Source organism: Perognathus longimembris, chromosome 4, assembly GCF_023159225.1.
Source record: "Perognathus longimembris pacificus isolate PPM17 chromosome 4, ASM2315922v1, whole genome shotgun sequence".
Classification (NCBI taxonomy): domain Eukaryota; kingdom Metazoa; phylum Chordata; class Mammalia; order Rodentia; family Heteromyidae; genus Perognathus; species Perognathus longimembris.
The window spans coordinates 67,594,216-67,619,993 of record NC_063164.1 but is presented as its reverse complement, the minus strand read 5'-3'; the positions used below and the strand labels follow the sequence as shown (position 1 = coordinate 67,619,993).

The 25,778-nt window shown below is 35.5% G+C and overlaps 1 long non-coding RNA gene and 1 pseudogene across 1 annotated transcript; both read left to right on the top strand.

Annotated features, from left to right (window-relative positions):
- The first annotated feature begins 316 nt into the window (after positions 1–316).
- Positions 317–1,140, top strand: LOC125350876 (annotated as a pseudogene).
- An 8-nt stretch (positions 1,141–1,148) lies between these two features.
- On the top strand, positions 1,149–21,047 carry LOC125350675. Its single transcript, XR_007210791.1, has 3 exons — positions 1,149–1,846; positions 8,313–8,319; positions 21,034–21,047. It is a non-coding gene; the product is annotated as an uncharacterized LOC125350675 (long non-coding RNA).
- The last annotated feature ends 4,731 nt before the right edge of the window (positions 21,048–25,778 follow it).

Below are 25,778 nucleotides of genomic sequence, written 5' to 3'. Positions count from 1 at the left end.
CCAATTGTACCTTCACATGGGTTTAATTATTGAAAAAAATAGATATAGATACATAGCCATAGATATAGAATAGATATAAATGATTACAAAATGTTAAACCAAAATAAATAAAGTAGATTAAAAAGTTTAAATTTCTTAGTCCAAGAAATTAGGGAAGATTCAGAGAGTATACCTAAGTATACTAAAGAGAGGAATTAAAACTGATGGTACAAATTAATGAATTAGAAAGCAAGCTATAGGCTCCAGGCGGTGGAGGAGGCGGCCTTGGTGCCTGGTTGTCTCCGAGCCCCAGTGGTTAACCAGCCCCAGGGTCCCCGGCGGTGCGCTAGGCAAGATGTTGAGGCACAGCCTGGAAAGCCAGGATGCTCAAACTAGACAACTGCAAGATGCTGTCACAAATGTGGAGAAGCATTTTGGAGAGCTGTGCCAAATCTTTGCTGCTTATGTGTGGAAAACTGCCAGACTGCGAGACAAAGCAGACCTCCTAGTGAATGAAATCAACGTGTATGCCTCTACAGAGACCCCGAACCTAAAGCAAGGCCTGAAAAACTTTGTTGATGAGTTTGCCAAACTTCAGGATTATCGCCAAGCTGAGGTTGAAAGACTTGAAGCCAAAGTAGTTGAAAGCTTATGGAACCATTGTAAAAATGAAACGAGAGGACCTCAAAGTAACATTAACAGCCAGGAATCGAGAAGCTCAGCAGTTAACTCAGAAAGGACAAGTCAACGAAACCCATCTGATCGTCATATAATTTCACAGGCAGAAACTGAATTACAGAGAGTACAATGGATGCTACCCGAATCACTCGTCATTTAGAGGAAACTACTGACAATTTTGAAAAGCAGAAAACAAAGGATATCAAGAATATATTTTCCAAATTTATCACTATCGAAATGTTATTTCATGGCAAGGCTTTAGAGGTCTACACTGCTGCCTACCAAAATATACAAAAGATTGATGAGGATTTAGAGGTTTTCCAAAATTCATCTCGTTTAGATATTGTAAGAGCAAATTCAAAGACACCGCTTCAGAGATCACTGTCAGCTAAGTGTGTATCTGGAACAGATCAGATATCTACCTGTCGACTAATAAAGGATCAACAAGCAGATGATGATGATGAAGACTTAGATATTACAGAATATTTCATCTTGAAAATGACTTGAAATCCAGTATTACCAAATTATAAAACCTTCAACTCACTTAACAGGTTAAACCTTAAAATGAAATCCTTAACAAATGAGAAAATCAATTAAAGGAAACTTATGACCAAAATGTTTTTTAAAAAATATTATACACCAATCATCTGAACATCCTACCTAGCAAGTTGTGATATTTTTTTTTTTTTTGTTTTGGTATAAGCTCCACTTTAAAGAAAAAAAAATTCAAAGCGTTTCAAATGAATTCATTATGCCTAGAGTTACAACAGTTATGTAACAAAAGATCTAACAATTCCTATTATCTTCTTTTAGGTTATGATTAATTCCATGTTTTGAACACAAGATTTGGTTACGTAACAATTCTACTCCACTAATCCTTAAGAGCTTTTACTTTTATACTTTTGGTAAAACTTTATGCTCCACCATTTGCTATGTAAGTTTACTGTTTTTAACAAGAGTAAAATCCAACAGGATAATGGGACATACTATATCAGGTCTTACAAATATACACAAAGCTTAATTTTAGCTTTCTAAAGTACATCCAACCTGACTGTGGTTTTTTACAACACAACTGCTGTCATTATATGTGATAATGTAACTTGGCAGACAAGTAGTTGGAATGTTCATTATGGAACATTAAAAACTTAAAAAGAAAAATGCCCAGGACATTATCTACTTAAGATAATGGGTACTTTATTTAAAAAAAAAAAAAAAACAAGAAAAGAAAAAAGAAAAAGCCAGATCCTTGCAGTGTATCTGATGCTTTTCTTTCTTTTGGTGAGGAATACATTGTCATAGATCCCAATTAGGCATATAAAAATTATTAAACTCGGGGCTGAGAATATTGCCTAGCGATAAAGTGTTCGCATCGTACACATGAAGCCCTGGGTTGGATTCCTCAGCACGACATATACAGAAAAGGCCAGAAGTGGTGCTGTGGCTCAGAGGTAGAGTGCTAGCCTTGAGCAAAAAGATGCCAGGGACAGTGCTCAGGCCGTGAATTCAAGCCCCAGGACTGGCAAAAAACAAAACAAAAAAAATTATTAAACTTAAAATTATAAGGGATCACTGGAAAATACTATTCACAACGGAAAAATAAAGACTTCCTAAAAAGGATAATAAAAGAAAGAAAGCTATAATTATTAAATAAATCACAAACTCCTTACTGGAGAAACCAACAACTAGTTAACCTAAAGAACAAAAAGGAATATGGAATAAGAAATACTGAAAATTAAAAATGAAAATATAAATGGAAAAACCTGATAAGTGAAGTTAAAGGTAAGATAATTATTAGACTATGTTATAGATCATTATGGAAATAAAATATGAAATTAGAACAGAATGAATGATTTTATTTGAAAAATGAAAATTATTAAAACTGAATCAAAGCAGCAAAAATGTATACAAAATGGGGCTATTGGGGCTGGGGATATGGCCTAGTGGCAAGAGTGCTTGCCTCATATACATGAGGCCCTGGGCTAAATTCCCCAGCACCACATATATAGAAAACGGCCAGAAGTGGCTGTGGCTGTGGCTAAAGTGGCAGAGTGCTAGCCTTGAGCAAAAGGAAGCCAGGGACAGTGCTCAGGCCCTGAGTCCAAGGCCCAGAACTGGCCAAAAAAAAGGGGGGGGGCTATTACAAAATAATTCATTTTCAAGAATTCCATAAAACAAAATCCTGCTGTTATATTACTATTAAATTAATGATGTATTTTTAAAACTAGCAACACCATAAACAAATTCAAATGTTATCCTAAATATTATATCTATTTTTATCTATGTACCTATGTATATACGTGTATATGTATCTAAATCATCTATCTGTATTTTTATTTCATTTCTTCATTTGAGCATATATTTTAAGTACATAGAAAGGACCTATTTCTTTAATAGATTATATTTAAAAAGCAACAAGAAAATCCAACTCAATGGAAAATGGAAAAGAAGGGCTGGGGATATGGCCTAGTGGTAGAGTGCACCTCGTATACATGAGGCCCTGGGTTCGATTCCTCAACACCACATATTTAGAAAATGGCCAGAAGTGGCACTGTGGCTCAAGTGGCAGAGTGCTAACCTTGAGCAAAAAGAAGCCAAGGACAGTGCTCAGGCCCTGAGTCCAAGCCCCAGGACTGGCAAAAAAAACAAAAAACAAAAACAAAGCAGAAAATGGAAAAGAATATGTATAGACAAGCCACAGAAAAATAAATATGTCAGTAAATAAACAGATAAAACAACGTAGTTATTAATATAAATAGAAATCAATAAAATGTAAGCACTGTATTTTTGCTAGTTGTATTTCTTTATTCTCTTGAAAACAAATGAAAATTAATTAAGTCTGAAACTTTACAATGATCAACTTTCCTGTTTGATATAGTTAGCTTAAACAATACGATAGAACCATCCAAATATAGGGGAAAAAAACCATAATACTTTACGGGTAAAGAAAATAACCTATTGTAATTTAACATAAGCAGTTTAGAAATATTTGGCCTTAAAATTGTTATTCTACACATTCTAATATTCAAAACAGCCCCATTAACCCTTTGCCTCCTTCTCAGAGGCATTTTATATTTATCCTAATGATTTTTTCCATCACTACCTCTTATTAGAATAGCTTCATGCTTTCCCATCTTGTCACTGGTGTTGCTCTCCTATTTCAGTAATCCAGTCACTTTATCTCCATAAGAATTCTACTTGGATTATTTTACCTTCTGGTCTTTGATTTTAGTACCTTTGCTTGCCTGTAACATTTGTGTCTTAACAATTTTTCACAGGTCCTTCCTTCCTAGTCATAATCTTTCTTAAAATGTCCCTTATGCTTCACCAAAATCAGCATCTGTTCTATTTCTGGTGTGCCTTAGGCTCACTGCACTGTTTTGAGCTTGTGTTCTACTTCCTCTTTGCAGCCAGTCCTAAGCAAACTGATCTTTCAAGAACCAACAAAATCTTTCCACTTCCCTTTTCCTTTGCAGAGTACTTGATTTCTGTTCCAAAGGCTTAGCTGTATTGGGCTCAGTTTGAATCACTTACTGTAACATTAAATGCACAAAACAGTAAGAGAGTGTCTCCTATTCTAAAGGACACCAACTGAAAGGTAGGGAATAGTTTTCAAAATTTTCTATGTTCTCGAGGCTTAGCATAGTGATGATTGATTGGCTGAATCAGGTGCAATTTGAACTCTGTCTAAATCATCATCATTGTCATCTGAATTCTGTCATTCCATCATGCCTATGATTTGCCTCATAAGCTATTCTGGATGCTTTAAGAGAGCATGTGAACATCCTGCTTAGGAGCAATTACTATGCAGTTATGACTAAGAGGCTATGAAAGTTTTTGCACGTTTCGTACAACTATAAGGTATTGTAATCAGATAGAGAGTTCTTGCAATCAAGCACTTTAATAAGTGCATTGCAAAACAAGGGCATAACTATGGAGAAAAGACTGAGGAGTGTCAGTTTAAGAGGTTTAGGATGAAGCAGAACCCAAAATTTCCATGAAAATCAACAAATAAGATTATGTTCTATTCAATAGCTTCCTGATGCAATCAGTTTTGAGAAAGCCCTTCATTTTCTCCTACATTTGTATTTCCTTGAAAGAAGACAGGTTATGAAAAGAATTTTTGAAAAGACAGTTGGGCAAGGAATAATACAATTAGATGTACTTTATTCATGAAAAAGAACAAAGGGAATGTCTAAATTTTATATTTTCCCCTGGCAATGTGTACCTAAATTTGAAAGTGTGAAGGATTTACTATTACCATAGCTCCAATCCACAACCCACTGTCAAGTTCTATTGGTTTCTACCTTCCAGTGCACCATACATTTATCTTTCCACTCTCTTTCACTCACCACCAGAGGTCAAGTTTCATAAGCTCTCCTGTGACTACTGCAAGCCTCTCTTCTATCATTGTCTCCAGATCCATCTTCCATGGTGCATGCACCGAATCATCAAAAGTGTACCTTTAAATTTTTTAATTTTTTCGTGATTTTCTTCTTTACCTTATGTATGGTGTATTCTTGTGTATATCTTCAGGAAGGTCATGGGGGGAGGGTACAGAGCTCAAAGGGAAAGGGTGAAAATGTGCAGCAGGAGCTTCCTGGACATTGATGAAACTCATGAGTGGAGGTGGGAAGGAGGAATTGGGAGACAGTGAGGGAAAACTGTATGAAAGGAGATATACTCATTTCCTGACTCAGGCAATTACAATCATAAATCATCTTTATAATAACAATAAAGTAAGTAATAATAGGTAGATCTAAGGTTTAGAAGGCAGCTCATATTCCACTTCCAGCTAAATTTAATTACTTGTTGCTTGGAACTACAATGCTCTTGATTGTCTTACTAATAAATTTGTCTTCTGTTCTCTGTTATGAGGAAGATGGGTTGCTAGTTATCACTTTGTGTACATCTTCTTCACTAATTTGAATTCTCCCTGAGGGTCAGAGTATACATCCACCAGGACTTTCCCACATTTCTCTGGAAACTAATACCGTGTGAGAGCACACTGTATGTATGCCAAAAATATTTGTCGAGAGCAAGATGGATTGGATCTTCACAGAAGTTCCTTAATGAGAGGCTTTCCCATATATGATATAGTAAATGACACTACTCTAAAAATACGTCTGTTAAGTTACAAACTTTCATCTTGACTAATTTAGGGCAGAATTTTCATAAAATGAGTAAACTATTCCCTTTCAATTTAAACTGATTCTCTGTAATAAAATTTCTTTGCTTTAGGGAAAAAGTGCATTACAGTATATCCATTTTTACTTCCAAAAATGTCAAATGAGACTCAGATTTTCATGTTCTTTCTGATCCCAACCCATTCAATCATTCATTCATTCACTCATAAGTTCATTTACTTATTTATTTAGTATTAGTACTAGGGCTTGAATTCAGTGTCTCAAGCTCTCTTTCTTAGCTCACTTGCTCCAGATTGTTGCTCTATCATTTGAGTCATGTCTCTGGTCTACCATTTTGCAGGTTAATTGGATAGATTTTTCTGCCTGGGCTACCTTTAAACCTTGGTGTCAGCCAAGTCTCAGCCTCCTGAGTAGCTAGGATTATAGGCATGTACCACGAGTGCCTGCCTTTTTTCCTCCTAATATGTCTATCCAATGCCCAATTTATAGTCTAGCTACACAAAATTACCTGTTGTTATTTGACATAGTGCACAATTTTTGCTTCCAATTTTTGTTATCACCTTATTTATCACCTTATTTATCACCTTTGTTATCACCTATTTCCTGGAATGTGCTATATTTCATACCTATCTTGTAAATCATTTTTATCCCTTTAGAACCAGCACCTATTTTAATAATTTTGAAAGAAACCATCAATGCCTTCCCAAATGGGTATGAATTGTTCACATTTTCCTTTGAGTACATTTGTTTTCAACAGATATTGTTTGTTTTCTATAATTCTGTCCTACTAAATCTGGAGCAAAAATTTCTCCTCTTCATCCTTGTTTATCCGTTAGTATCTGGCACAGAGAGTACTTGTACTTGAACTATTGTTACAAGGATTACTGTTAAGAATGATAAGAGCTATTCTGAACTATTGTGAAGACTTCTTTTGCCTCACTTTTAAAAGACATTAATCGTGTAATCTGTCGGGAAGGGACTCCTCTGATAGATCAAAATTGGTTTCTTTTATTAGAGCTAGCAAATTTTCTTTCAGCTTCTCAAATTCATTATTTTTTGGGTCATGTAATGTTAACAATTTTTGAAGTTGGGGAGCTATTATCCAGTTTCTTTCACATGAGTTGTAACACACAGAGCATTTAAAATTTAGGGAGCTGTAACTAATTTTAAATACTTTTTAAATGGATGGTCTTCACTAAGTAGGTTTCTCAGGAACATCCTTTTACTGATGGTGGTTTGTTTTATATTATCTTGGTCACTGTCAGTATTTCATTGTGAAGGCAGTAAGAAAGAGAAGTTGCCAATGTGTGCATATGATTCATTCTTTTTTCATTAATTGATTTTTAGCAATTACCACCATGAGTCTATTTTCAATTTAATTTAAAGTTTATCTTTTACTTTTAATGAATTAGTAATGTGAGTAGAACTTGAACACTTTTTTCCACAAGTCCTTTGTGACTATCTGAATAATTCCTATTGATTTAATCACTCATTATATCTTTTGTGGTCTGAAGTCCTTCAAACTTTTAGTTTATGCTTAACTCATTTATTTAATGAGTACATTTAAATATGTCAAGAGAAGGCATGTTCCTGTTCATTGACATGAGGAGTGCTGCATTTGTAGCACAGTATTCTCTCAGCCAGGTCCTCAAAACCTTTTTAATGCCGCCTGATTCAGACATGAAATGAGGAGATGGTAGTAGGGTCAGACAGTGCCATGGTCAATTCTATTAAACCTACATACTTGCAAAAATTTCCCAAGGACAACTGGTAATAGAAACATATTGCTAGAAACTATTCCTGGGCTTTAGAAGTAGCTATGTAAATGAGGTTTTGCCTTATGCTTCCCTCACTTTATGGTAAATGTCCTGGTTCTAAGGGGAGCCAGGTATAATCTTAATCACAATAAGCTGTCATTGCAGTTTTGTGTCCACAGCTTCCTCATCTATCACATAAATATGTTGGAAAGGAAATGTTTACTTGAGGATTAAATTCTGGGGTAGTAATTATGCTGGAAGAGAGGGGCTTGCCCCAGCCATGTTCCTGTATTAAACAAGATGAAGGTGTCACAAGGAGTAGATATTTGAAAGGGATGTCAGTTCTGTAAAGAATTAGGTTTTGGTTATCTGAGAAACATTTAGCTGTCTGTTAAGTTGTAAACAGTATTAGAGACAAATCATCGGGGGGGTGAGGAAAGTAAAAACAACTCAATTCAGTGCAGTTTTTTTTTCCTTTTTTGGATTATATAACATTACTTTTTAAATGTATCTTTAGTTATACCGATGTTTTCAGTTCAACATGTCAGTTTATGAGTGCAAGGCAAAATAAATTAAAAAGCTCAATTCGACTGGAAATACTCATATAAACAATTCAGATTTGTATGAAACTAAACACTGAAAAACTTACAAACAGTAGCAGTAAGTGGTTCTTAATATTCTTGGTAATCTCAGAATACTGTTTCTAACTCCACAAAGTGAATTTTTTTTTTAGGATTTCTCAGAAAATCATTAGTTTTATTGTACCAGTTTATAGAATATAATGTGACAATTTAGTACAAGATATAAATACATAATGATTAAATCAACGTAGTTAATATTTTTGCCACCCTAAAAATTTTAATTGCATTAGAATATAACATACATAGTATATTTTGTATGAGATATATTATACACATTATATATATTATATATTATAATATATTATATGTATTATATATATTATATATATTATATATTATATACACATATACATCATACATGCTGGTATATGTATGTCATACATGTGCATACATTGTATGTATATGCATATGTGTGCAACATGCATATATGTGTATCTGTGATACTTATATGTATATAAGTGTTTATGCATGTGTGTATTTCTATGTAATCTATCTGTATATATGCATTTATATGGGCATAGTCTAATATTAAATACATGCATATATTATATACAATGAAGAGCATGTAACATAAGATGATGCTAAGTGAAATGAACTCCATGTTATGGAAATGATTGTTATATCACAGTTGTAACTACTTTCAACGTCCCATGTGTATCTGTAGCTTCTATTATTGATGATGTTCTTGTATCACCTTCCTGTGGTTGTACCTACTCTAGCTCTGTAATCTTATCTGAGTATATTGGAAACAAAGTGAATTTTTTAAAAGAACAAGTGATCCTAGAACTGGAATAGAAAATGTGTAAGATGAAGAAGCTGGCTAGTTCTGTTGCCGGATCATGGCTGCTGTCCTGAATTCTCACTTAGCAGACGGCAAAAAGTGAAATAAGTCTAAAGGATGCTTCATGAAGCCTCTTTCAAAGGATCCTTAGTCACTTTAGCCAGGCCTGAGCACCTCCTCAAAACCCACCACTTAATATCATCAAACTGATGAATTTCAAACTTTCAAGGAGACATACAAACTATAAAACCCTCTAAAAAGTGTCCTAGATAGGATATAATTTGTACCCACACTATCACTGTATCTTATCTGAGTACATTGGAAACTCTATATGCTGGTATTAGAACTAGGAAAGTGAAAGGGAATATCAAAACCTAGAGACAAAGGATAAAAAGACAAACGACTCCAAAAGCAATACTTGCAAAACCATTTGGTGTAAACCAACTGAACAATTCATGGGGAGTGAGGGAATGGGAAGGGGGAGGGGGGAATGAGGGAGTAGGTAAGAAACAGTACAAGAAATGTACCCAAGGCCTAACATATGAAACTGCAACCTCTCTGTTCATCACTTTGACAATAAATAAGAAAAAAAAAAGTCAAGTGTTGGCTATCATTGATGTTCTTTAGAAGAGAGTTACTGAATACTATCACAAGTATGATTTTATCCTGGCTTTTAATTCCTTCGCCTCCTCCCCCTCACACATACCATTATGCCTTCAAGAACTAGCTCATATGGGTTAGTAGTTCTCAAAAGAAAGTTTCTACTCTTAAAACATTTTGCCAAGTATCACTGCTTTAATGAAAATACCTTACATCAAAAAAGGTAGAATATTTCCTATTTCAGCAGCCCCTCACTTCTTTGAATAGACTTTCTTGGTAGAATTTAAAAATTTAGAAGCAGTGGAAGTGGGTGGAATCAAGGTATATTTTGCTAGAGAGGGAAGATTCCTAAGCAAAGACACTGGGAGGGAAAAGTGGGTATGGGAGCTAGAAAGAGAACCTAAAATGATGACACATAGCAACAAGAACTTTGATTTTCATAAATATTGAAATCAAGAGGATTAAAAGACTAAATAGGGTCTTGAGTGGATCTTCCAGTTATTAAGTACATCTTGTACTTATTTCTATGGTAGTGATGGTACTGATGATGGTACAATGAAATAGAATGGAAACAATTGTCACCTCCTAATAGCTTTTGGTAATTACAAGTTAAACACTAAATCTTGTTAATTTTTCCCCAAATAAGTTTCTTATCCTCCAAATATTTCTTTCTGGGGGCAGTTAGACAAAATCCCATGTATTAGAGTAATTGACATTATTACCACTTGGCCACATGGCACAATTTTAGGCATATGCATTTTTGATCCAAAAGTAATTTTGATCCAAAAGTATACTCATGCCATAGTTCTCTTCAAGGCTTGCTTGCAAAGACTATGTAAGTATGAAAGTGATCTATCTTACAGCCACTTAGTTGTTCTTTGTCCAGATTCATGGAGGTTTTAGCCTTGTACTTATGCCTCTTGGTATTAAGATTCAAGGAGGTTTCCATGAAGACATTGAAAGTTCTTTTCACCTGTCTTCTCTGGTTTCGGCCTCACAGATTTCACTTGCCTTAGCCTCCTTGAGTTTTGATCTTTGTTTCCTTATTTCATTATTTCCATCTTATGTTTAGGTTCACCCTTGCCCACTGAATTTCTTAAAGAAAATCCAGTTATCAGGGCCTGTCATGACTCCATGTTGTCTATGTTTGCATCTATTTCCCTAGCAATCATAGACTTCTTTGCCTGCCATCCAATATCTGAAATTAGTTACTTATATATCCTGCAAATTTTGTAGTTGCTACTGGAGGACAAGTCTGCCACTAACTACTCCATTATGGGAAAATAGCTAAAAGTCTATAGTTGTCCCTTTTAAGCTAGACTTTTCCATATAAATTCTCCTGGAAGAGATTAGTCATTCTTATATGTAACTTGGACTTCCCTTCTGGGTAGGTGTGGTTAGTTGACCAAGTAAATTGGATGACTTACTGGTTGTTGAATCTGTTTTCTCATGCCACTTCTCTATCATTGAACTATACTACTGAGATTACCGGAAAGATCATATAATTTTCACCCTTAAACATTTGGTAAATTCACAGAACATAACAATAGAGATTTTATAGAGTAATGCAATACAAAGTAAAATATTAAGAGAATCATGTAGCTGAGAGGTTTAAATTGGTCTGAAAATAAGAATAGAATAATCAGGTTTAGGTATTGATAGCTGAAAAACACTTATTATGTGTTACAATTATAGGCTGCATGCAATTGCAAGGACTAAACATGTAATTAAAAGTGATTCATTAAACACAAGCCTTCTAAATGAATGTGTTCTTTAAATGGTGTAACTCATAGGTGGGCAAATTACAACATGTGGGTCAAATCCCACCTGCTGCCTATTTTTGTGCAATCTGAAACCTATGAATGATTTTCAGTTTTAAATATTAACACTGCAAGTGGCAGTACAGTGTGTTTTTAACAGCCTCAATTTTGTCTTACTTCACAGTCTTTATAAAGATTTTACCTTCTGATTGTTTAAGAAAAAAATTTCTGGCTTTTGAGCTTAAATATTTTCTTTATCCATTCCTCTTTGCCATCCATTTACCAATTCTTAAGTACCAATGCCTTATATTGTACAAAGTGCTTAAGTAAGATAGAATGTAGAATAAGTCAGAGAACCTTCCCAGAACGAGTTCATAACTTACCAGGTAAGACAGTAAGTGGCCATAAATAGCAATTAAAAAGATTGAGTAAAAGAGGATTCACAGTAGAGAAGAAGCAGATTGTCATCACCTTTCAGCAAAGAAGACTGAGTCGAAGCAGGACAAGTTAGGGAATCTCTGTGGGGGAGGGGTTGGAACTGAACTCAGGCAGATGGGTAGGGTTTCAATCAATACAGCCACACACCTTTTAGGAAGGAAATTTGGTGAAAATCAGCCAGAGCTGGAATGCATAAAGCATACTCCAAGTTTACTCTTGGAGTTGGGTCCTGCCCTCTGAGGGGCAATTAAATTACATTCTAGGGTTTGGAAAAATGTGTCTTTTTCCCATTAGTACTAATTTTCCTTTACCTCCCTACCTTTTTTTTTTTCTCTTCTCCATGCAATATTTAGCCTAAATTTCCCTGTAGAAATTCTCATGAATTAGGTAGCAGGTTTGGAGGACTCTCAGAGAGACTTTTCAGATTTAGGCTTCCCTCAGTATTTTGGAGGGAGCCAGTATTTTGTACTCTCATCCCAGAATAAATGGGTTTGGAACAAATGATTTCTTATAGGTTTCTGTATTCAGGAGGAAACATACTACTAAAATTAATTCTTTAGCTGCACTCTTCCTCTTCATTTGGAGCCATGGCTAGCAGCAGCATCTCTTCCTATAGCTTTACTAATCATGTATCTCTAATAGCTGGAGGGGGAGAAAAATCATATTCAATATTTGCAATGTTTAGAAATTGCTTTTTCTTATGTAAATGAGTCTTAATGGTGAGGGTGAGACCAAGTAAATTGATCAGAGGATAAACAGAGCCTTTATTTCCCTGTTTAATACAGACCTGAATATACAATGAGGAAATAAAATAAATACTGTCTTTCATCTTAAACGAAATGAACATAACCTATGGATCAAAGTGTTTTAAAGTAGAATTGGAGTTTAAAAAAGATTATTTAGAGAAATGAAATTCATGATATTGAACTTCCTATGGAAATAATCTTTTAATAAGATTTGGGATGATGGCATGGTTCTGGGTGTTAGATGAAAGAAAAGTTTTGAGGAGAATTTAAATAAATCATTATTGGAAAAAGAGTTAATAAATAATATTCTATATTCTTTGGGGCAAAAGTATCTCTTGTTATTAAAGACTTGTCTTCTTTGAATCTGTATGCTGATTGTCTGAAATCAAGGCCTATTCATGAACCCACAGAGAAGCACTTATTAGTCAGAATAAACTGAAGAATTATAATAAGTTTAATATGTTGGCATTTGGCAGTCGGAAAAGTGTTTCCTAATGTCACAAATATATTACTTTCATAACACCTTCTCTGTCCTTTGTAGTTAAGTTTACCTTTGTATATATTGCTTTCGTTTAAATTTCATTTTAAATGTGTGTACTGGTCACACTGGCTTACTCAATAAAAGCAGTGAGAATTGAAGAAGAAAAGAAGAAATGATTGGTCTTAAGTCAAACATAATATATTGGTGAAAATTTATGCATTTACTTGGCAAAAATAAAAACACCTAGCATTTGTGTGCCACTGAAAAATATGCTAAATGGTTTGCCATATCTTTTAGCCTAGTGTGGGTGATCTCTAAAAGAGAATGCATCAATTCATGATGCTGAAGACCTAGATGCCTTTAAAATCATATATTCTGTGTTTTCAACCATACCTTGCTTTTGTTTTACTCTGTGTAACTTCATTCTCCGTATGTATTCACCCGCCAGAAAGATAGCCACTGCCAACACTATTCTTGCTTCAGCTGTAAGGGAAGATGAGTGCTTTTCACCCACAGCCCGAATAGTCTTCCAAGCAGACTTTGCTTTGAGTTGTATACTTTGAATACAGGCAATAATAGCAACTGTGTTGCAGGCACATCTCTGAGGTAGGGCATACTGTGGTTAGGTTGCAAGTAGTTGGGGATCAGTTCATCAAGCGGCAGTTTGATAATGCATAACTCATTGAGTGTGTTTTTAGAAGCTGTTATTTGATCGTTTCATTTTATATGAATCAATATACTGGAAGGAACATTCACTTCATCTTTGCCTTTATTCCCTGTGTTTAATAGAGGGAGTATGAGAGAACAGTAGAATAAGAACATTGATAAGAGAGATACCTGACTCTATTATGCCTTTACTTTATTGGCCATGCCATTTAATACATTTCAAAACTAAGTGTGGTAGCACCTACTTATAATCCCAACACTTGAAAGGCTGAAGTTTCAGAATAGCCCAGGATATATAACAAGATGTAATCTCAAAAAGCAAACAAATAATAGCCAAACCAAACAAAAAAACATTTTTAAAATCTGAGTCCTAAGTGATTCCACTAAACCCAAGCCAAATCAAATAAAAAAAAAACCAGAAAGATTTAAGATATGAGTCCCAAGTGGTTTCATTTACTAGTACAGGCAGAGACATTCACAACTGGGTAAATCATATTGTCAGGCATTTTGGAACTGACATGACCAGTCCTAGGACCACAAAGCACTCTCGCAGGGGAAATTTTGGGATATGGCCATCAATAAAGTTGGAATGCTTTGTCCATCTCTTACATGCTGTGTGATATGGGCTTTTATTACATGCCATTGAATAATTTATATGAAATAATAATGAAATATTTTTAACAAGCCATTTATTTTCTCAGGATTCTGATGACTCTCTTTGCATTTGCCTATGAGCTCCATCCATAGTATACAACTGCATTTCAATCTTTGAAAAGAATGAGAGAGAGTTGAGCTTCATTTTTTCCCTATTTGAATCCCCTTTATGTTTTCTTCTTGCCTAATTGCTCTGGCTAGGAATTCTAGTACTATGTTGAAGAGGAGAGAGAGTGTGGACATCCCTGTCTTGCTCCTGATTTTAAAGGGAATGGCTTTAGCTTTTCACCGTTTAGAATTATTCTTGCTGTTGGTTTGTCATAGACTGCCTTTATTATATTCAGGAATGTTCCCTGGAATCCCAGTTTTTCCAAGGCTTTTATCATAAATGGGTGCTGGATTTTATCAAATGCCTTTTCCGCATCTAGGGATATAACTATGTGATTCTTTACCTTGCTCCGGTTGATGTGGTGGATTACATTAATTGACTTGCGTATATTGAACCAACTTTGCATACCTGGGATGAATCCAGTTTGATCATTATGTATGATTTTTTTTTGATGACCTCTTGACGTTGATTGGCCAGAATTTTGTTGAGATTTTTAGCATCAATGTTCATCAGGGAAATGGGTCTATAGTTCTTTTTCCATGATGAGTCCTTGCCTGGTTTTATGATGAGGGGTATAATGGCTTCATAGAATGTGTTTGGTAATGAACTTTCTCTTTCAATTTCATTGAAGAGTTTGAGAAATATTGGTGTGAGTTCTGTTTTGAAGGCCTTGTAGAATTCTGCTGTGAATCTGTCTGGACCTGGGCTTTTCTTGGATGGGAGATCTCTTCTTGTCATTTCTATTTCAATGCTGGATGTGGGTCTGTTTAGAATGTTTAAATATTCATGGTTGAGTTTGGAGATATCAGTTTTTGGTAGGAAATCGTCCATTTCTTCCAGGTTCTCGAATTTGTTGGCATAAAGGAATGCAAAGTAGTCCCTTATTGTGTTCTGAATTTTGGTTGTTTCTGTGGTGATGTTACCTGTTTCATCTCTGATCTGGTTTATTTGGGTGTGCTGCCTTCGTTTTTTGGTCAAATTTTCTAGGGGTCTATCTTGTTAACTTTTTCAAAGAACCAACTCTTTGTTTTGTTGATTCTTTCAATAATTTTTTTTTACTCTTATTCATTTAATTCTGATTTGATTTTAATTATTTGCTTCCATCTATTGGTTTGAGGTTTGGCTTGTTGTTCTCTTTCAAGGAGCTTATGGTGCTTCCTTAAGTTATTGAGTTGCTGTTTCTCCAGTTTGTTGATGTAGGCACTCAAAGATATAAATTTTCCTCTGAGTACTGCCTTTGCTCTGTCCCAAAGGAGCTGGTAATTTGTGTCCTCATCTTGTTTTAATTCCATAAACATTTGGATTTCTGCTCTAATTTCTTCAATGACCCACTGATGGTTCAGTAGTGTGTTGTTTAGTCTCCATGAATTGTAGGATTTTCTGTGGTGGCTGTTTGAGTTGAGCTCTAATTTTATTCCATTGTGGTCTGAGAGAATGCAGGGAATGATTTTGATACTTTTGAATTTGTACAGATTTTCTTTGTGCCCTAAGATGTGATGTATTTTGGAGAATGTCCCATTTGCTGCTGAAAAGAATGTGTATTATGGTGTTGCTGGATGGAATGTTCTGTAGATGTTGGTTAAGTCTAGTTGGTCTATGCAGTTGTTTAGTTCTGTGATTTTTTGCTCAGCTTTTGGTGTGTTGATCTGTCCAGAGGTGACAGTGGAGTGTTAAAGTCTCCAACTATCAATGTGTTTGGGCCTATGAGTGTTTTTAGACTCAGTAATGTTAATTGATGGAGTTGCGTTCCCCTGTATTTGGTGTAGATATTTAGGATGTTTATATCCTCCTGTAGGAGAGATCCCTTTATTAGTATGTAGTAACCTTCTTATCATTTTTAACTTGAAGTTAATTTTATCTGATACTAGGATTGCAACTCCAGCAATGGGGGCTATTTGCTTTGTAGATTTTATTCCAGCCTTTCACTTTTAGAAGATGTTTGATTTTGCTGGATAGATGTGTCTCCTGGAGGAAGCAAAAAGATGGAACTTGATTTTTGATCCATCTTATGAGCCTATGTCATTTAATTGGAGAATTAAGTCCACTAATATTGAGAGTTAGGATTGAGAGATGATTGTTTGTTCCTTTCATTATAGCTATCTTGTTAAAAGCTGTGTGTTCCCAATTCTTGATCTAATATTCTGGTTTTCTATTTAGGGTTCATTTGTCTGTCTGTATTGTGATCTTGACTATTTTCCCTGTATAGTACATCTTTGAGGATTTTCTGTAAAGCTGGTTTGGTGGCGATATATTGTTTCAGTTTATCCTTACTGTGGAAGACTTTTATTTGACCTTCGGCTATGAATGAGAGTTTAGCTGGGTACAGTATTCTTGGTTGATATTTATTTTTATTTAGGGTTTGGCATACCTCATTCCAGGCTTTCCTTGCTTTCATGGTCTCTGCTGAGAAGTCTGGGGGTAATTCTGATTGTTTTTCCTTTATATGTGATTATTTTCTTCTCCCTATCAGATTTAAAGATTCTTTCTTTGTACTCTTTTGATCCTGTTTTGATCACAATGTGTTGGTGGGATGTCCTATTCTGGTCTGGTCAGTTTGGGATTCTAAATGCTTCTTGTGTCTGGATAGGCCTATCCATCTGGATATTTGGGAAGTTCTCGGCTAATATTGTTAAACAGGTTGCCTATCCATTGACTTCTTTCTCTAGGTTTTCCTTGATACCTATCAGCCTTAAAGTGGGCTTCCTGATTGTATCTTGAAGCTCCTGGAGTAATCTGTTTTGCTAATTGAATTGATTTTGTATTGTTTTTGTTCTTTCTCCATATATTCTAGGGAATCTTCAGTTCCTGAGATTCAATCCTCTGCTTTATCTATTCTGGCCTGTAGGCTAGCTACTTGATTTTGAATCTCTCTTCCTTCTGACTGGTCTTTCTTGATGTTTCCATGTCTTTGCTATAATTTTCTCTTAGGTATGGACTTTCCTTCATTAATTTGGTTCTGAGTGCTGTCTCTCAAATCTTTTAGCTGGGTAGCGATCTTTTCATAGGACTCTTGAATTTCATTTATCTTTCTATTTGTGGAGGCCATGAAATCCTCTATTACTTTATGGACGAATTGATGTATTGATTCAAACTTTTCATTTAACATTTTTATCAGCAGATTTTGTAGAGCATTTTGAGGGTTCTCTTCTAGATCTTTGAATGACTCCTCTGCTTCCTGCTTGTTTTGTGTGAGAGATGAGATTCTGTGGCTTGCATCATTTTTGTGCTTCTTCTGCCCATTTAGATTGGAAATGGCAATCTATGAGCACCTGTGAGCACCGTTTAAGACCCAAAGCAGACCTTACCAAGCACTGTTGTATAAATCTTAGAAGTTCACAATTATATACAGATATCTTCCCTCTCTTTTTTGTACATAAAATCAGATTTGGTGTCCCCAAAGAATACAATTTTAATATACAACCAACCCAGAGCCCTGTATTCGGTAGTTACTTATTTACCATTATAACCCTATGAGAAAATTTTGTTCTTCACAGATGACATGATCCTATACCTAAAGAATCCCATAGATTCTACTCCCAAGCTATGAGAGCTGATCCAAAACTTTGGCAAAGTAGCAGAATATAAAATAAACCCTCAAAACTCAACAGCTGTTCTATATGCCAATGACCCGAAGGCCAAGGCTGAAATCAGAAAAGCAACTCCTTTTGCAATAGCCTCAAAAACCACAAAAAACCTAGAATTAACCAAAGAAGTGAAAGACCTCTATGATGTGAACTTTAAAAACATGAAAAATGAAATTAAGGCAGAACTAAGGAAATGGAAAAACCTCCCATGCCCCTGTATTGGGAAAATTAATGTAGTCAAAATGGCAGTATTGCCAAAGGCTATCTACAGATTCAATGCAATGCCCATTAATATCCCAACACCATTTTTTAATGAAATAGAGAAAGCAATCTGGAAATTCATATGGAACAATAAAAGAGCACAAATAGCAAAAACAATCCTAAGCAGAAAGAACTGTGTTGGAGGAATTACAATACCCAACTTCAAGCTGTATTATAAAGCTATAGAAATAAAAACAGCTTGGTATTGGCACCAGAACAGGCCTGAAGACCAATGGAACAGAACTGAAGACCCAAAAATGAACCCGCAGAACTATGCCTACTTAATCTTTGATAAAGGAACTAAAAAAAATAGGCTGGAAGAAAGATAGCCCTTTTAACAAATGGTGTTGGCAAAACTGTTTCAACACCTGCCACAAACTAAAACTAGATCCTTATATATCATCCTGCACCAAAATCAATTCCAAATGGATCAAAGACCTCGAAATCAAAAAGACACCCTGAAAACACTACAAGGAGTAGGAGGAACACTTGGGCTCCTTGGCGCAGGATGGAACTTCCTTAACAAAGACCCAGAAATGCTACAAATCAAAGAAAGTTTGGACAAATGGGACTGCATCAAACTACAGAGCTTCTGTAGGGCAAAGGACATAGCTCGCAAGATAAACAGAAAGCCCACAGATTGGAAAAAGATCTTTAAAGGCCATACAACAAACAAAGACCTCATATCTAAAGTATATGCAGAACTAAAAAAATAAATTCCTCTAAAATAAAACAACAAAGAACCAACAGCCCCCTCAACAAGTGGGCTAAAGACTTAAAAAGGGACTCCTCTGATGAAGAAATGAGAATGGCCAAGAGACATATGAAAAAGTGTTCTACATCACTGGCCATAAAAGAAATGCAAATCAAAACAACATTGAGATTCCATCTCACCCCAGTAAGAATGTCCTTTATCAAGAAAACTAACAATGACAAATGTTGGAGGGGATGTGGCCAAAAGGGAACCCTACTTCATTGTTGGTGGGAATGTAAACTTGTTCAGCCACTCTGGAAAGCGGTATGGAGGTTCCTCAGAAGGCTAAACATAGAGCTTCCCTATGACCCAGCAGCCCCACTTTTGGGCATCTACCCAAAAGACCACAAACAAGAACACACTAAAGCCACCAGCACAACAATGTTCATCACAGCACAATTTGTCATAGCTAAAATATGGAACCAACCCAGATGCCCCTCAGTAGACAAAAGGATAAGGAAAATGTGGTTCATACGTACAATGGAATTTTATGTCACTGTCAGAAAGAATGACATTGCCCCATTTGTAAGGAAATGGAAGGACTTGGAAAAAATTATACTAAGTGAAGTGAGACAGACCCAAAGAAACATTGATTCTATGGTTTCACTCAAAGGGAATAATTAGTGCAGGTTTAGACTAGTCACAGCAGAGGATCATAAGAGCCTAATAGCTATGCCCCTATGAACACATAAAATGATGCTAAGTGAAATGAACTCCCTGTTATGGAAATGAGTGTTATATCACTGTTGTAATTACTTTCAACATGCCATGTGAAACTGTAGTTTCTTTTATTGATGATCCTTTTGTATCCCTTCTTGTGGTTGTACCTGTGCTATTACTGTATCTCATCTGAATACACTGAATACTGTATATACTGGTATTAGAATGAGAGAAATGAAAGGGAATATCAAAATTGAGAGACCAAGGATAAAAAGCAAAGGACCAAAGACAAATGACTCCAAAAGTAATATTGAAAAACCATTTGGTACCAATCAACTGAATATTTTTGTTCTTCGCAAATGTCACGATCCTATACCTAAAGAACCCCATAAACTATACTTCCAAGCTACTAGAACTGGGGAAGGGGGAAAGAGGGAGTGGGGAAAGGGGAATGAGGGAGGAGGTAACAAACAGTACAAGAAATATACCCAAGGCCTAACGTATGAAACTGTAACCCCTCTGTACATCACTTTGACAATTAAAAATAAGAAAAGAAAAGAAGAAGATACAGTTGTGAATGATTGTGTTGCAAGGCATTTTACATTCACATTAAAGAGTCTGTCAGGGTTTTATGTGAAGAGAATATAACTAGGGTTCAATACATCTGGATTTAAATCTTTCTTTTACTCTAGCTTTTGGCTTCAGTTAAATTATAACATTCTAATCTTTGATATCCACAGCAATAGAACAGATTAATAATGTTCTCTCTGAAATAGTTATCCAAAATAGCATTGTGGCTATTGCAATGACAGAAAAGAGGAAAGGTAAAGCAATTGATTTACTATTCAGAAGAGACATGCACAATTTCCTCAGTATTTCCAGGGTTCTTTTCAACTGCTTGAAATAAAGGGATGTGCATTTGCCCCCCTACAAGTACATTTTACACCAAATATGTTTTAGATTAGCAGGCAAATATCTCTTTGTCATTGGTGGAACAGCAGCAATAGTGTGACACACAGCTGCTTCCAAAAGATATTCCTTGATATTGCAGAGTACTTGAGGCTCACAGTAGACCAAATAGTCACCACTGTCTCACAGAAATAGCAGTGTAGTGCATGGCCACAGTGGGAAATATTGCTGTCTATTAGTTAAAAGACCTAGGATGTCTTAAAACACTGCTGAGTGGGGAGGGCAAAAATCCATTCTGGCCAGGAAATTGTCCCTCAAAGGACTTTTTAAAAATCACAGGCATTTAAACAAACCAAATCACATGTTTGTAATGTTTTTGACTGGTCAATATGACTCTAGTATGTGATGCTCTAGGCTTTATTTTTACTGAGTTTTAAAAGTTTTATTTCTTTTCTTTTCTTGGTGTCTGTGTTTTATCCTGTGCTATCGGTAAAACATTATGCTTGTGTATTTTACAAATCTTCTTGTTGGGTGATAAGAGATTAATGAGAACAATAAGTAATTAAGAACTCACTTATCACACTCCATTAAACCAGTGATCTATTGACACTCACAAGAGTTGAACATAATGTACGATTTAGTGAATAAAATAGCACAGTAAGTTACATTTATCAAGGAATGTTAACTCACTGAAAAAGCTGACAGAAATTATTCCCTCTCTGAAACACAAGAGGAATGTCTGAATATCAACTTTAGGTAGAGGACAGTTATGAATTTTATAAACCAGAATGTCAACCACTTGTTCAAGGAAACTATTATTCTTCTTTAAAAAAAATCCCCCAAACAGCAAAGACAAAATCTGTGAAAGAATAAATTGGTAGGAGACAGTGACCTTTCCTTAGGATTACTGTTTATAACACACCTACTATGTGCATGGTATTAAGTGGTAAAGTGTCAATATCATACATACTCTGAACCAACATTACAAAAGCATAAGAGCATCTTCATTTTGCAGTTTGATTATTGAGGCATAGTATGTTTTTATATAATTATAGCAAAGTGTATCTGTTTAGCTAAATCAGCTCTAGCTCCCCTCCAACTTTAATACATTCATCCTGTGTCATTTCTACATAGGAGGGCTTTGGATTTGTGAAGTAGGAGAAGGAAGTTAGTTGAGTTCAATTGGGAGAGTCTAGAGCAGGGGGCAATGGTGGTGGCAGCCCTGGGTAGCTGAAGGTCATGGAGCTTAGAAACTCATGAGATGTCTTGGAAATTTATGCAGAAGTTCTAGTCTCTCACAATGAGTCTGGGATGAATGCTTCTGGAAGCTTTCAAGGATACTAGATTGTCTACAATGCATGAGCCATTCCCCTGCAATGAAGGCTTGTCCTGGGTCTGCTAGGAATTTGATTATCCTGCTATATTTTCATATGCAATAAACATTCCTGAACATAATAGGATCTATTTGCAAAAAACAATTTGACATGTGAGAATACTTTTTATTATTGAAGTGTGTGTTATATTTACTATTTTTTTCAGGCAAAAAGGAAATCAAGGTAAGATTATAATTTTGCTTATCACCTTATCCAGACTTGTTCATTGTTGTGAAAGTTCACACCATTGAAGGAAATGCTAATGCAAGATACAAGAGTCAGATTTTGTTTGGAGACATCTTGGTTGTTGTGATTCTAAATAGAAGAAGTAAGTATCACTGCAGTTTATTACATCTTCTGCTCTAGTTTTGTCTAGGCATTTCCATATTGGAATGCATAGTATTTCATTGTAAGTTGATTAGTTTATTTTTTCAAAATGTGTTTGATAATTTTACAAATACATGTTTATCGTGTAATTTGAATCTGTGATATGTTATTTGAAATGACATGCTTAGGTAAGTTATCTTACCTATGAATTTTTATTATCTGTGTAAAATGACGGCCTGGAGAATCACTGATGGCAGTGGTGTGGTGTCTGTTTCTCTTCTGCAAAATCTAATCAGACTCCTTATGTACTGAGAAATAAAGACAGTTTTTATAGCCCTATTTATGAGAAAAGTGTGAGGTTTTATGCTTATAAAAATTACTTCAGAAAGACTTGGAGGATCAAATGTGGTGGTGCACATCCATCTAAGCTTCTTAGGAGGCAGAGGTTGGAGGACTGTCCTCTGAAGTCTAACTGAGCAAAAACATGAGTCGCTGTAAGATGCAAATTACAGCAAAGAGGACTGGGGCCTGGTTCAGGCAGCAGAATGCTTGCCTTACAGGCATGAGGTCCTCAGTTCAAACCCCAATATTGCCAAATGAAACAAACAAAACAAAGCAAAACAAAAAACCAAAGACTTGGAAAGACTGTGCAAATGTAATTCATGTGAAGTTTGGCATAACTATGCTGAAGTTATGCTGAATAGCAGCCATGATGATGAATGCCTTGCATTTTCCCAGAATTTAAAAGGCATATATCTAAATTTCTCTTTAGGATGTGTAATCTCTTATGCACTTTATCATGCTCAGGAAGACTTTTTCCCCCGAAGCATGGTATTATGCTTTTATTTTTTGAAAGAACTAAGTGCATGTTTAGTGTACATTGATTATAAAGAACAATCAGCTTCATTGTGCTACTTTGCGATTTTTTTTTACAGAAAGATAAATATACTTAGATCATACCTATCCCATTACTTTCGCTTCTCCTCTCATCTCTTTCCAATTCCTCTGCTTTTTCTCTGTATCCCTTCTACTTCCATGTTTTTTTTCTTTCTTTTTTTTTCCCAAATTTTTATTATCAAACTGATGTACAGTGAGGTTACAGTTTCATACGTTAGGCACTGGATACATTTCTTGTACTGTTTGTTACCTCCTCCCTCATTCCCTCCTCCCCCCTCCCCCAACTTCCATGTTTTCTAGAATCCATATATGAAGAAAAGCCAATACTTTACATCTTGAGCAAAGTTTTTCATGTAACACAACGATCTCACCAGTTCCATGCATGTTTATGCAAATGACATGATTGCATCTTTCTTTTTTAATTTTTTTCTTTTATGAATTAAATTTTGTTGACAAGGTGTTGTGCAAAAGGGGTACAGTTACAGAATAGAGCAGTGAGTATATATAGTGATATCTTACACCCTTGTTTTTCTTTTCCTTCCCTAGATCAGATCTTTATGATCAAATAATACTCCTTTGAGTATATTTACAACATTTCTTTACCTATTGCTATTACCTATTGCTTTACCTATTGCTATTATGGTTTTGATTAGTATCCCATAAAGGTTAATGTATTAAAGGCTTGGAAGCCAGATTAGAGGACTGAGTTGTTTTTGGTTTTTGTTTTTATCTTCCAAACTATTATCCATAATGGCCATAATGGCCATTACATTCCCACTAGCACCACTTACAAATCTGCTTTCCTTGGTATCCTCATCAGCATTTGTTGATTTTTGTTTTTTTGATGGTAGCTGTTTGAGATGGCTTTATTGGGCAATGACTCAATATGATAATCAGAGACACAGTTAACAGGAATGTGGAAAGCTGCTTCTGGTTTAACACAGCATGCTCTCTATGGTAAGCATTTTATTTAAATAAGTAGAAGTACACTAGAGTTATAGTAAAAATATAATAATGAGTACGTAAGCCATTACTAGTTGTTTATTTTCATTATTATCACATACTGAACTTAGTTGTACTTATAAAAACTGGCAGTTCAGTTGGCCTGCTTACAGCTGCATTGCTGCATATATGTGAGTGGTGCATTGGGCTACAATGCTACAATGCCTATGATAGTATGACGGTTAAGGTATCAGTAGGAAACAGGGATTTTTCAGTTCCATTGTAATCACATAGGACTGCCCCGGTAGATGCTCTCTGCTGTTGACCTAACACTTGTGTTGCATATGCCTGCATTGACTCTCTCAGTTTTGGAGATTGGAAATCCAGTGCTGGTGTGTCAGCATGGTAGCATGGTAGGGCTCTGGAGAGGGTTTCCTGACTTCTAGTCAGCCGCCATCTCACTTGCCACTCAAATGATCTCCTATTTTAAGCATGCTAAAGCGTGAACGGAGAGAGGAGACTGAAGAAGAGGGAAAGGGGCAGAAAGATTTATAGTATCTTTAGGGCTGTTGTTGGTTTTATTTTTTGATTAATATCTCATATACTTTTATTTGCCCATTATTGCTCTTAGTCTCAACTTTCAGATCCCAGCCTCCTGAGTATCTAGGATTACAAGTGTGAGCCACTGTGCCTTGATTAGTGTCTCTTTTTGTAAGAATATTAATTGTATTGTATCAGGATTCTATCTCATGACCTCATTAAACTATAAATACCTCTTTATAGATCTTCTCTAAACACAGCCATGTTGAGTATTAGGAATTTAAAATAGGAACACGGAGTTACACAGCTTAGTGAATACCAGCTATGCACCTGGGTCATATTAAAGTTTAAAAGTGACCATTCATTTGCTTAGAAATTAAATAATTCATAATTGCTACTGATAGTAAATAATTTGAAAACTTTTCTTAATCCATTCATGATCTTATCATAAAATATCTTAGATTAAGTAATTTTAAAGAATAGAATTTTATTCCTTACAGATCTGGAGGGCAAGAAATCCCTGCCTGCTGGGGGTCCTTTTGCTATGTTCTCAAATGGTGACTAGCTGAAAGGTCCAGAAAGGCCTCACTTGTTCCCTTAAGATTTTCTGTAGTGGTTCTCAACCACTCTTGGGGATTACTTAATAAATTTCCCAAAGGCTCACCTCTTAATATTGTAGGATAAAGATTCAACATGAATTTTGGAGAGTGTGAAAACATCCAAATGCAGTAATATTGCTATTATGGTTTTTCTTTGCTTGTTTTTTATATTTTGGCAAAAATGAAATACTTAAGTAGAAGTTTATCTTTATGGTTAGTGAAGGAAAGAGAATGAATGACAAGGCCATAAGGAGAACAGGAGTGGTGGCTCAAGTCTGTAATCCCTGCACTTGTGAGGCTGAGACAGAAAGATTAAGAATTCAAAGCCAGCCCAGACTACATAGTGAAATCCTCTCTCAAAACAGAATGAATATGAAATGTGTGTGTGTGTGTGTGTGTATGTGTGTGTGTGTGTGTGTTTGACTGGCAAGGAAACACCTACTTTTAATGATTGTATTCATTGCTGTTTTTACTATCACTTTATAGTTACAAGTCATA